At 36.4% G+C, this 12,780-nt stretch overlaps 1 pseudogene across 1 annotated transcript; it reads right to left on the reverse strand.

Annotated features, from left to right (window-relative positions):
• Window positions 1-495: 495 nt before the first annotated feature.
• Window positions 496-11,340, reverse strand: LOC310734658 (sulfotransferase 2B1-like; annotated as a pseudogene). The gene is made up of 7 exons (XR_014538181.1): window positions 11,130-11,340; window positions 7,860-8,071; window positions 5,489-5,614; window positions 5,062-5,156; window positions 4,720-4,900; window positions 3,940-4,410; window positions 496-3,504 (listed from the first exon to the last, which is right to left on the reverse strand). The product of XR_014538181.1 is annotated as a sulfotransferase 2B1-like (transcript).
• Window positions 11,341-12,780: the final 1,440 nt, after the last annotated feature.

Below are 12,780 nucleotides of genomic sequence, written 5' to 3' on the forward strand. Positions count from 1 at the left end.
CAAGGCCCTTAACCCTCTGTGCTCCAGGGGCACCGTATTATGGCCGACCCTGCCCTCTGACCCCAGCTTCCAAGCAAGCTGGGATATGTGAAGAACAAAATTTCACTGTGCTGTAATGTATATGTGACAAATAAAGGGCTATTCTCTCTCTCTCTCTCTCTCTCTCTCTCTCTCTCTCTCTCTCTCTCTCTCTCTCTCTCTAGAGAGAGAGAGAGAAAGAGAGAGTGTATATATATATATATATATATATATATATATATATATATATATATATATATATATATATATATATATATATATATACAGTGTGTCTTACTGTAGCTTGAAAAGGTGTTCAAATAAAAAAATCAATGCAAACCAATAGATTAGCATTTTTTCCAAATTTGCCTTTCCCTTCAAATGAATAGAATAGTTGAATATTAATACAAATGTCACCCCGGCTCCTCATAATGTTTACATTTTATCATTAATGAAAAAAAAATATGTGATACACTGTTTCTTTTTTTTCAATTGCTTCTTTATTTTAGATAAACAGGTTGAAAATTTGTTGTGTATTACGATTTTGTAGTTCAATCAACACAGAAAGTCAACAATTATGCAATGAACAAATATGCAGAAAAATCATCTATAACATAAATCAGAAAATGAATTGATAAATTATTGCAATACCACAATAAGTCTCTTGTCAAATGTTCAATGGAATTTAACCAATTTATTAGTTGATCAGAGTTTACATATTCAAAGTCTGGATGTTTTACTTTTAGGCAGAGGTTTAATGTCCTTTTCTCTGTGTGCTCTCTATCAAAAGCTACACTTGATGCTGCATTTCATAATGCTTTCAACATTCAACATTCTATGTTCTACTGACTGTGAAGCATCAGAACAACACGCCAAAAATTTGGTTTAAATAACCTCGGCAGGTGACGTCATCTGAATGCTATAAATAGATGCAACACAGACACACCTTCAGGTTTCCAGGTTTAATTTAGACTGGACACAGGAGTGAAAGTACCCCAGACACTCCAAGCCGGACGACAGATTTCTGTTGGGTGGCTAGGAGAAGGGACCCTAACGATGGCCTCTCACATTTTTTTTCCTGATTGCCAAAGTGGGATCATTTCGCTCACAATAAGTCTTATAGTATTGAGACTCGCTATGTACTTAATGTCAACAGTCTGCTACAAGGACGCAGGATTACAGTTGGCATTTGTTCACCATCACTGCACTCTGTATATAATGGACATTCGGTGCCACCCATGATCTCGGGGAGTTTTTCCTTGCCACAGTTCCCAAGAGCTTGATCATTAGGGACACTTACACTTACACCTATAAAGAACAATCTTATTAACTTTTTCTTAACATATTAATTGTGTAAAACTGCTTTGAGACAATGTCCATTGTTAAAAGCGCTATATAAATAATAATTCATTAAATTGAATATTTAATATTCCTCTCACTTCTTCGTACCTACAATGTTGAATTTATTCAACTATCATGGGTGCAAGAGTGCAGGAGTATACAATGATGTCCCTAGTGAAATAGACGCTTGAATGCCATCCCTTTCCTGACAGTGCGCCATGGCTTAGAATTCGCCCGCCACACCAAGCCATGCAGATCTACACCTGCACTGGTGGGGAAGATGTTTCAGGCAATGGGTCCCCATAGCAATTTTACAGGTGTACCAGGTTGACCTGCTAAAAGACCTGAACAAGGGAGGAGCAGGGGAATTAGCAGGTAAGCATATTCAGAGCTACGCCAAACCATGAATCTGTGTCTGCATGATAGTTTGCGCATCGTACTACGTAATTCAATGGAGTGGTACTCTCTACCATGAAGTCAGAGCATGGACGTTTGTTGAAACAAGAACTGCAAGCTCTGCTGGATAAACGGCTATTCCCTTGCCAGAGAGTCAGGCTACTACAGTTTCAAGTTCCCAAGGAAATAGGGGGTTGCATCCAATTTTAGATCTTTGCGGTTTGAGCCGTTACATTTAAGTTTAAAAAAGTTTTAAATGCTAACAGTCAAAAGGACTGCATTTCAGATCCAATCTAGGGATTGATAATCTGCAATAAAAAATTTTTTGCCACAATTTAGGATGTCCCCGAGGTTCGTTATCGGGTGGGTGAAGCTTACCAGTATCAGGTTCTTCCGTTTAGCCTAGCCTTGTTACTCTGCACACATACAGAGAATGTATGGATGCAGTACTGGCTCCTCTGTGATCCCAGGGCACCTGCATTCTAAACTATATAGACAGCTGGCTGATTTTGGTCCAGTCCCAGGAGCTATCGCTTTGACAATGGGATGTCGTCGATTGAACGATTGAAGACCTACCTTTTCCTGAAACACTTAAGTTAGCACTTTCCAAGTTTGCTTTGTAGAATTTATGAGTTATATTTATATTAAGTTTGTAATCTTGTGTACCAGTGTAGATTTATTCATTGCTAGAGACTCAAAGCACTTTTGTACGTCGCTCTGGATAAGGGCGTCTGCTAAATGCCGCAAATGTAAATGTAAATGTAAATGTCGTCCTAGCTCAACTCAAATCTCTTATTACACTGACAATGATCACAATAATTTGGAGGTGGTAGGGGATTCCGCCACAATGTGGGTGCAACGTTTTTAACCCAGTCTAAATGCCCTAATGAATATCAAGCTAGGCCAGAAAGGTCCTGTCTATTAACTTCTACTGTTTCAAGTCTTATGATGGCTGCATCCACGGTTTTAACTTGGGCCTCCTGCACATGAGACCATTTTAGGTTGTGGCTCAGAGATTTCATCCCCTGAAAGGTAAGGGTTACTACGGTAGGCTTTGTACCCTTACTATTTGTTTCAGTCCCTGGTATTACAAGATTTTAAGAGTCAGACTCTGTGTAGTACAAACTATTCAAAGTGCTAGCCCCCCACTAGAAAAAGCTTTGTCCTTAGATAGCATGCTTTGGAGGTTGGTGTATGACACACTATGGACACACCATGCAGGCCCAGTTCACTGACAACTTGTTTCAGTGCTACAGGTACTTTCAGGGTTTATGTAGCCATCATTTTGGCTTGTCATGCTCTGAATAACGGGCTCTTTGTAGTCAAGTACCCCCTGGTCATCCACTTCATCCATGGAGTGACTAAGCCAACCACCAAAGGGACAGTCCCTGTATGGAACTTAGCTGTAGTGGCTGAAAAAATCTTTCCCGAAGCATTATGAAACGCAGCATCTTGATCCCGCTTTTTCAGGAAACAGGGTTACACCCAAGTAAGCCGAGACGTTCCTGTATATTTTCCAACACCTAATCATAACAAACAGCACACATATATGTGACAAATAAAATTTGATTTGATTTGATATCTCTATTTTATTGATAAATGAATTTGAAATATGATATGGTATCTCATAATTTTGACTTATACTCTCAATTATGAATTAGCCCCTTAAAGTTATGACTTTGTACCTCATAATTATGGCATAAAATAAGATGTCTTTCAATTTCAGTTCTCGCAAACATCCCGAACCATCTAGAGACGTACCAGTGCCATTTGGGTCCCGCTACATGTGTGGAGTTTTGACATTGGACCTCCTGGAGTGTTTAAAGGCTCTGGCATGGAGAAGCTGATGCTGGATCTGTGATGATCACAAATGCTGAGCTTATAAAACTAGGAGCTACTGACCATATAGACTGTATAAGACTGCAGAAAGAACATCACTTATAATCTTATACTCCAGTAATCATGTTAGTTCTCACTCTCCAGTGTTCTGTATTGTTGAAAGATTTATGATCAAACTCTTGATGTCACTCAAATGAGGATGTGTTCCCCTTTTGAGTCTGGTTCCTCTCAAGGTTTCTTCCTCATAACATCTAAGGGAGTTTTTCCTTGCCACAGTCTCCACAGCTTGCTCATCAGGGACAAATTCACACCATTCACCTTAACTGTTGATTTGTGTAAAGCTGCTTTGAGACAATGTCTGTTGTGAAAAGCGCTATACAAATAAACTTGACTTGACTTGACTTGAGTTACAGTGTGGTATGTCAGAATTAATACTTATTTTGTAATTGTGATGTCTTAAATGTATTGCTTAAGAAAGATCATTTTCTATGAGATATTAGTCTGAATTAATATTTTTTTTGCTGTTAACTGTCGATATGCTTTAAGTTTGAATGTCTCCAGACCTTCACCTTCAGGTGGGGGCAAAATAATCCGCATCTGTCTGGGGCAAATTGTACAATTGGCAACTAGCAACCTGGACATTTTTTTTTTATTATTATATATTAGGCAACTTATGAAGTTTGCTAGCATTAAGAATTTAGTGCATTTAATCCCAGACAAAATTGTACTTGACATCTTTCTTGCTCTCTTTGCAAAAAGTATTACATTTCTCCACTTGGGCTTCAGTGAGAAGGTTCTTCCAGTCACCAGCTATTCCTGAAAGAAGACACAAAGACATTGAGGTATTTACACAATGTGTCACAAGCTCCAAGACTCCACCAAGACTTTGTTTCTTAGAAGCGACATGCAAAACGTGTTTGGAGTGGGAAGTGGTAGCTCAGTGGTTAAAGTGTTGGATGTGTGATCAGAAGGTCATGAGTTCAAATCCTAGCACCACCAAACTGCCACTGATGGGGCTCTTGAGCAAGGCCCTTAATCGTCAACTGCTCAAACTGTGTAAATTCTATAATTCTAAATCGAGCTAAGTTAGGGTGTCTGCCAAATGTCGTAAAGGTTTTACTTTACCTTTCCTGAGAAATCCGGATTTCTTTCGATCCATGAACTCCTCTGGAACCAGAGAGTAGTTGGACATCTTGTTTTGCTTCATGTTCTTGAACAGACAGTTCTCAGCGATTTTCTCAATCACATCCGGGCTCAAAGGCTTTTCCAGGAACTGGGCGATTTTCGTGACCGAGCCTTTCAAGTCCTACAGGGTATATTTGATCATGACTAAGATTAGGTCTGGGTATAACAATATACATGCACACATAGAGCTTTATTATAAATGAAAGTTAGAGGTTATAATGGAGACTAAAATATGATCCAAAAACATAATGTGTAGCAAGAGATGTACTGCAAAATGTTTACTTGTATCATCTCCTCATATGAAATGTAGAAAATGCGGTCTTGGTCTTTTGCGTTGAGCCATCCTTTCACATGTTCAAACCAGGAACCAAACAATACTGTGAATGAAAATTCCAGTGACCAAAAAAAAAAAGAAAACCATATATTGTCCATTTCAAAGCATATTCTTTAAGCTCAGGTAACTGCACCTGAATGATTAATTAACTATAGTGAAATTATATGAAAACAATCCCTGGAGTTATTACATGCTAATTAATCAGCTTCTCGTTTATTACATATAGATAAAACATAAAAGTGTAAATATCCTGATTTGCTATAGATTATATCCTATATTTCAACTAAACTTCACCTTTTTATCACTTTCATAGCAGCCTCATAAAAGCCAGACTTGAAACGTGAAGTAAAAAAAAATTCGAAATATTAGTTTTACTTTTGCCGGTCAGAAACTTTCCAGAAACTTATCAGCAGTGCCCGGATTCACCAGGAAGGGAGCCATCCCGTAGAAGTAGAAGGAGGATGTAAACACATCCTTAGGGTTTCGTATTACATAAATGACCTGGAGAAATAAGTGGAGACAAGCTGTACATTCACCCATGTGCTGGAATGCTTATGGAATGTTTGATTCCATATACATAATAATAAATGCATATACTACATAGTAACTTTATCACCATTTTAGCACTCTCTTTCGGCACCCTGTCGTACTCTTACTCGAAACACACAATGCAACTCCTTTTGACCTTCTTTATATTTCTCCATAAACATTCTCAAAGCAAATAATGCATCTGTTGTGCTCTTCCTCAGCATAAAACCATATGAGAAACCTCTTCTCCCAGCTTGGCTTCCACTACTCTTTCCCATACTTTATGATAGTCAAAATTTTGTTGAACAATCTGGTTTAAAACTCCACTGCCATCTCTTCTAAACATCTCCGGTATCATCTGCTCCAACCGACTATCCACTTCCTGCTTCACCATCTACACATCATCCTTCTCTCTCTCATTTTCCTCATTCATCAGCTGCCCAAAATACTTCCTCCATCTTTTCAACACACTCTCCTCACTAGTCAACACATTTCTATCTCCTTTCTTGCTCTAAATTGCAGCACATCATTCCCAGCTCGGCCCCTCTGCCTGGCCAATCGATATAAATCCTTTTCTTCTTTCTTAGTGTCCAACGTCTCATACAGCTCCTCATATGCCTTTTCTTTTGCTTTTGCCACATCCCTCTTCACCTGTTGCCGCATCTCCTTGTACTTCTGCCTACTTTCCTCATCTCTCACTGATCCTAACCTCTTACTCCTTATGCTTTCCTGCAATTCCTTATTTCACCACCATGTTTCATTGTCCTCCTTTTTATTTCCAGATGTCACAACAAGTATCTTTCTAGCTGTCTCCCTTATCACTTCTGCAGTATTTGCCCAATCATCCAGCACCTCTTCACCACCACCGAGTCTGACCTCTTCCCTGAATCTCACACTACAGTCTTTCTCCTTCAGTTTCCACCATCTTATTCTTCTTTCAGTCCTCACTCTCCTCGTCTTCTTCGTCATCTCCATAGCCATCACACAGATCACCATCTGATGCTGTTTAGCTACACTGTCCCCCTGCCAACACCTTACAGTCTCCAATCACCTTCAGGTTTCATCTTCTACGTAGAACATAGTCCACCTGTGCTCTTATATATATATATATATATATATATATATATATATATATATATATATATATATATATATATATATATATATATATATATACAGTGTTGGGCAGTAACGCGTTACTAGTAGCTACTTTTGACAGTAACTAATACTGTAACGCGTTACTTTTACAAATTAAGTAACTTCGTTACCGTTACCGTATAAGGCGTTACCCGTTACTTTTTTAAATGAATAAATTTCGGCTGAAGTGTAGACTACAGTCTAACATGCTTACAGCAGTGTCGCATTGTAGAATTGGTGGATGAACCACTGTAAACACGAAGAAGACGCACTGTGGCCGTGTCTCCGTTTATTCAGGTCTGTACGGCAGTAATGGCGAGTCGAGGCGAGAGCAAGACGAGTTTCTCAAAGTGGAAATATGCTCATTATTTCACTTTAGTTGAGTATAAAGACAAAAACTTTTAAGTCAAATGTAAGTTGTGTCTTTCTGGTTCGAAGCTCGTATCTACTGCGATAAACAGCAACACCAATCTGTTGAAACACCTCCAGGACCTCCATGCCTGAGGAGCTAGTAGCTAGAAGCTAACCCGGTGTTCTGTTTTCATACTTCAGCTGTGAAAGGAACATTTTTAAGAGCTCAACACAACAGCAGAAGCCACTTTAGTTTTTGATTGTGAATATATTATTCAGCTTGTTTTGTTATTTATTTCAGAAATCCTTGTGATATATTCAGTTTGTGCTGGTCTGACTTTAATAAAATAGTGTTTAAAAATTACTTTGTGTTTAAGTCAGTTTTGTGTTTGTATAAACCATAACGCATAAAAGGGCATGAATGCGAACATTAAACAGGGTTCTTTAAAAAAGTAACTAAAAAGTTACTTTTAACAGTAACGCATTACTTTTTGGTGTAAGTAATCAACAAAGTAACGGAGTTACTTTTTGAATGAAGTAACGGGTAACTGTAACTAGTTACTATTTTTTAGTAATGAGCACAACACTGTATATATATATATGCTAGTCATAAGTGTTTTTCATTTGTAATCCAAATATGTGTACAAATACTTGCATTTAAACAGGCACTGTACCTACACCATAACTTATCATTTTAGTCAGAACCTAATTGAAGAGTGTATGGTTATACATTTGGCTTGACTTTGAAATAAGATTCGTTCATCATGCTGTGATGGAAATGGGTTGTAAAGATCCGTGGAGAGGGCCTTTGCTCCAGATTGAGCTGTACGGCCCGTTCCCCCTCCAGCCATGGAACCCGGTCCCAGTTTGGTATGGTGTGCACCGGAGTGAGATCTCCCTCACTGTGGATCAAAGGAACGATTTCCTGCATCCATGTCGTGCCTACAGAGAATTAACAACCCTTTTGAGAACAATTAAAGCTCACACAAACATGACTAATTCTGTTGTAACCTGCAGTGGTTATGGAAAGCTTCAAAACTTCAAAGTTTATTATTCTAAATTATTCCTTTACTGCATTCAAATGTCAATGCAAGTTATGGTACTTACACAAATGCAACATTGCATTTGCATGAAGCTACATTCTGTATTTCTGTCCGGCCACTAATCTTGTGCATTTGGATTAATCCTAAATCTTATGAACTAATACTATTTATTTATTTATATATATACACTAATAAATAATGTACTAACTCGTGGATATTCACTGTCAGACAATCAACGGTTACTGAACATAAATATATTAGTGGGGGACAATATATAAATCAGATTTGTGGATTTTGTCTAAGGTGAACTTTGTTTTACAGATTTTACTTAACTTTTGGTGTATAATCCCACCATCTCTCACCCACTAACAATACAGTTATATTCAATTACCTGTAATTGTTTAACATTAGCCAGTTGATTCTGGTTATCCATCTTCACACCTGTACAAATTCACTACAGCTGCCACGAGTCGCATTGAAATACCGTCAACTCCCATATTTTATTATTGGGCTACAGGTTCAGTCTGATGTACATAAAACTCTGCAGACTTTGTAAGTACAAATTTTAAAGAACACCCACCCCCCCAAGCATAATACAATAAATAAAAAAAAAAGCACAGATAATAAATTTGTGATTCAGATCTTTTGTTTTTGCGATATATAATTTTTTTTCCTTTTATTACAATGGTATCATGTTGCACTTTAAATTGTAAATGTGGTATTTAAATTCTAAACCAGCATGTTTAATATTAAGATCCCCATGTCCTTTTTTGCGCTACACAGAGACCCCACGTCCCCTTCCTTTTAAATATGTAACCAAGTGACGTTTTCTCTGAGTACATTGTGAACTTAAATGAGCAACTGTTTATGTTCATATGAGTAGATTTTTAAACCCGTAATTTTACTGGTAGACTTTCATCAATAAAACAGGACTTTTACTTGAGTAGAATATTTCAGTACTCTTTCCACATCGAGGTGAAAGGTGGGTAAAGCAGTGGACAAATACAGCCACATTTACACACATATACATATTTACACCCCAAAGTGATGAAATCAAACTGTCAATATCTTTGTTTGATTGTGTTACTAAATGTTGTACAATCAGTACTTGGGCTCTTGCACATGCCCATGAGGCAGGGTAATGGCTGTCTCTTTTACATGGTATTGTGCTTTTTTATTACAATTTTATCAATAAGCCTACATATCTTTTACACAGACGTGAAATAACTTCCACTAGACTATGGAAGTCAATGATGTGCAAATATGTTTTCTACAAATAGCAAAATACAGTGTTCCACCAGAACTCGCGGGGGTTACGTTCTAAGACCCCCGGGAGTTCTGCAAATCTACAAATACACTTATGTAGTAGAGATACTTTAGTAGTAGAGATACTCATGTTTTAAAATATTTGGTTAAAAGTTAAAGTACTGACTATACTTTTTTACTAAAGTGAAAGAAAAGAAGTTTGGGCTCTGACATGTACTTAAGTAAAAAAGTAGTCATTACCTGTTTTAGAGTCATACTGGTAACTGGACTTCACATCATATTAATATTAGGCCTGTCAATCTAATTTAATTGTACCTTAATCGCACATATCTATCTGTTCTAAATGTACCATATATAAATACTTTATATTTTAATACTCTAAACAACATGGACATGGGGAAATATGGATGCTTTATGCACATGTATGTTTATTATTAGTGAAACCAAATTAAAAATAGAGAATGAAGAAAAAAAATGATTGTAAATGTTTTAAAGTTATTATGGTGGTTTAAATTACCTAAACACCAAGCTATGTTTCCACACGGATGATTAATGAGGTGACACCAGAGAAACTGTATCTCTTCTAACTATCATACTGATAACATAATCAGAGAATATTTGTTTTCAATGTGAACTGGTTTATGTAAAAGACATTTCGAGCTTTCTATACATATATTTATTAAGTCTGTGAGGCGAGTATTCACTGAGATTCAGGTTGTCTTATTTGTGTTTGTGAAGAGAGATGACAGAGACGACAGAGAGCGCCCCCTGTCTGTTTTCTTTATTTTAAAAAAGCAATTTTACAACAATCTTTGTTGTTATTATGAGTGTATACAAATTAAAGTAGACCCTTTACAGATTTGAATGAGGTATTTCTCTTATCTGTGCCGTTAAAATCAATTTGCGTTTGAATTTAAAATGTTGTTTCCTAATAAATGTATCCAGTCTGAACATCCACCATATAGAACACAAGCAGAGAAAACTTGATGATGATCAGGTAATCAGGAATGTTTCTGTTCTCAGTCATGTTTACATCACTGACTCCCTCATCCATGTTACCCCCAGACTTCTTGTTGCCTTCTGTCTGCTTATTGTGAGCTTTGTAAACTAGTCTAGATTTAAAAGATCCACCAGAGAATTGAAAAAGCCGTGCAATGACAATAAATCGGTTGGGCTGAAATTGGTGCAATGAGAAAAGAAAAACCATTTACATTTTACCAAATCAAATGATTAAAACTAAAGTAATGAGTCTCTTTTAAAAATGTAAGAAGTAGAAAGTACAGATATTTGTGTAAAAATGGAATGAGTGAAAGTAAAAAGTTGTCTAAAAAATAAACAGTAAAGAAAAAAACTGACACCATAAAAATCTACTTAAGTACAGTAAAAGTGTTTGTACTTCTTTCCCTCCTGCCTCTGAAATCTGCTAATGGAGAGCTGTGATGGAGGTTTTTTTTCATCAAACATGTTCAATTATGAAACGTAATTTACCTGCATTTGATTGATTGTCCAATATTAGTTAAGTAAAAGTGAGGCAGTATAGCTCACGTCTAGTGAGTGGCCCAGTCCTTCATATATGTTTCTTTATGTGACCCTTAAGGAAAAAAAGTTTGGACCCAGCTGCTGTAAACCCAAAAAGTCCACGATAAAGATCCTAAAAAAGAGAAAATGACAAAGTGGATAAAAACCCTTACCAGATTTCGGAAAAGTGACGATCATCACGTCGTCTGGCCGGAAAGTGAAATCTTCATAATATTTCAGACTCTCAGAAGGATGCAAATGTTTGGGCACATAAACCCCTTTATACTCAAAATATAAATCTGCTTCAGTCATTTCTGCAAAGGCAAAAGAGAGACTGCGTGCTGAGCTCCTTTCTTTTGTCTGTGCTTCCACGTGAACTATGATCTTTGTCAGAAGTGGGAGGTAATGAAGTACAAATACTAGTTAATGTACTTAAGTAAATTTTTCTGGTATCAGTATTTTACTTCATTACTTATTTTTCTAACTTTTGACTTTTACTCATTACATTTTTACACAAATATCTGAACTTCAATTTACAAATCAGGTTTGTTACTTTAGTTTTAATCTATTTGGTGAAATGTCAATGTTTTTTCTTCTCATTGAGATGTTTTCAGCCCATCAACCCTTTTCCTGTCATTGCACATCTTTTGTCAATTCACTGGTTGATCATTTCCTGGATCCAGAGGTGACAAAAGTACACACATCCTTTACTTAAGTAGAAGTACAGATCCTCATGTTTTAAAATACTCGAGTAAAAGTTGAAGTACTGGTTATACTTTTTTACTCAAATGAAAGTAAAGAAGTTTTGGCTCTGACATGTACTTAAGTAAAAAGTAGTTATTACTTCTACCTGTTTTAGCTGTTAACTGGACCTCACATCATAATAGATAGATAGATAGATAGATAGATAGATAGATAGATAGATAGATAGATAGATAGATAGATAGATAGATAGATAGATAGATAGATAGATAGATAGATTGATTGATAGATTGATTGATTGATTATTGTCATTGCATAGTACAGGTACACAGCAACGAAATGCAGTTTGGCATCTACCAGAAGTGCAAAAAGTAGCAATTGTGCAAATAGTGCAGATAAACATGTATCATATGTACAGCATGTAATATATATACATATATGTAAGCATATGTACAGTGATTAAATATAAAGGCTATATCAGTGCAGAGACGTGTGGACATCATTAAGAGCCTTTGCTATGTTTCCACACGGACAGTTAATAAGGTGATACCGACTTAATAAGTCGGAGAAACTTCACCTCTTCAATTTAAGTCAAGAAGCGTTTATATATATAATCCTACACATTTTACAGATTTAAATGATGTATTGTTTTTATCTGAACGATCAATAAAGACAGTAATTTAAGTTTGTGTCGCCATTATGAGGGAAAAACCCACAAAACGCCACCTAGATGGTTAATGGTGTAAAACATGGTGGATTTTGGTGTTTGATTTGAGACTTGGTGCAGAAAAAAAAACAAAAGTTTACTGATTACAAATATTTTTATCTGGAGTTTATTTATTTATTTTTATCTAATCAAAGAAAGGACGTCGTGGATAAATTAATTATTTTTCCGAAGGTTTTAATTTCGCCTCTTTTATATTTAGATATTTGTTTATGTATTTACATTTTTTATAAAAAATGGTAAAAACAGAAATGCGCGCTGAATTGATAGTGCGTTAATAACATTTAGTGCCGTTTACACTAATTTTAATATTGACAGCCAAATATACATATATATTCTGTAAATATGATACATGTTTAACACCTCCAAGCTGCCAGTTTTGGGCACCTGAGCAAGCT

Source organism: Silurus aristotelis (genome assembly GCF_946808225.1).
Source record: "Silurus aristotelis genome assembly, chromosome: 12".
NCBI lineage: Eukaryota > Metazoa > Chordata > Actinopteri > Siluriformes > Siluridae > Silurus > Silurus aristotelis.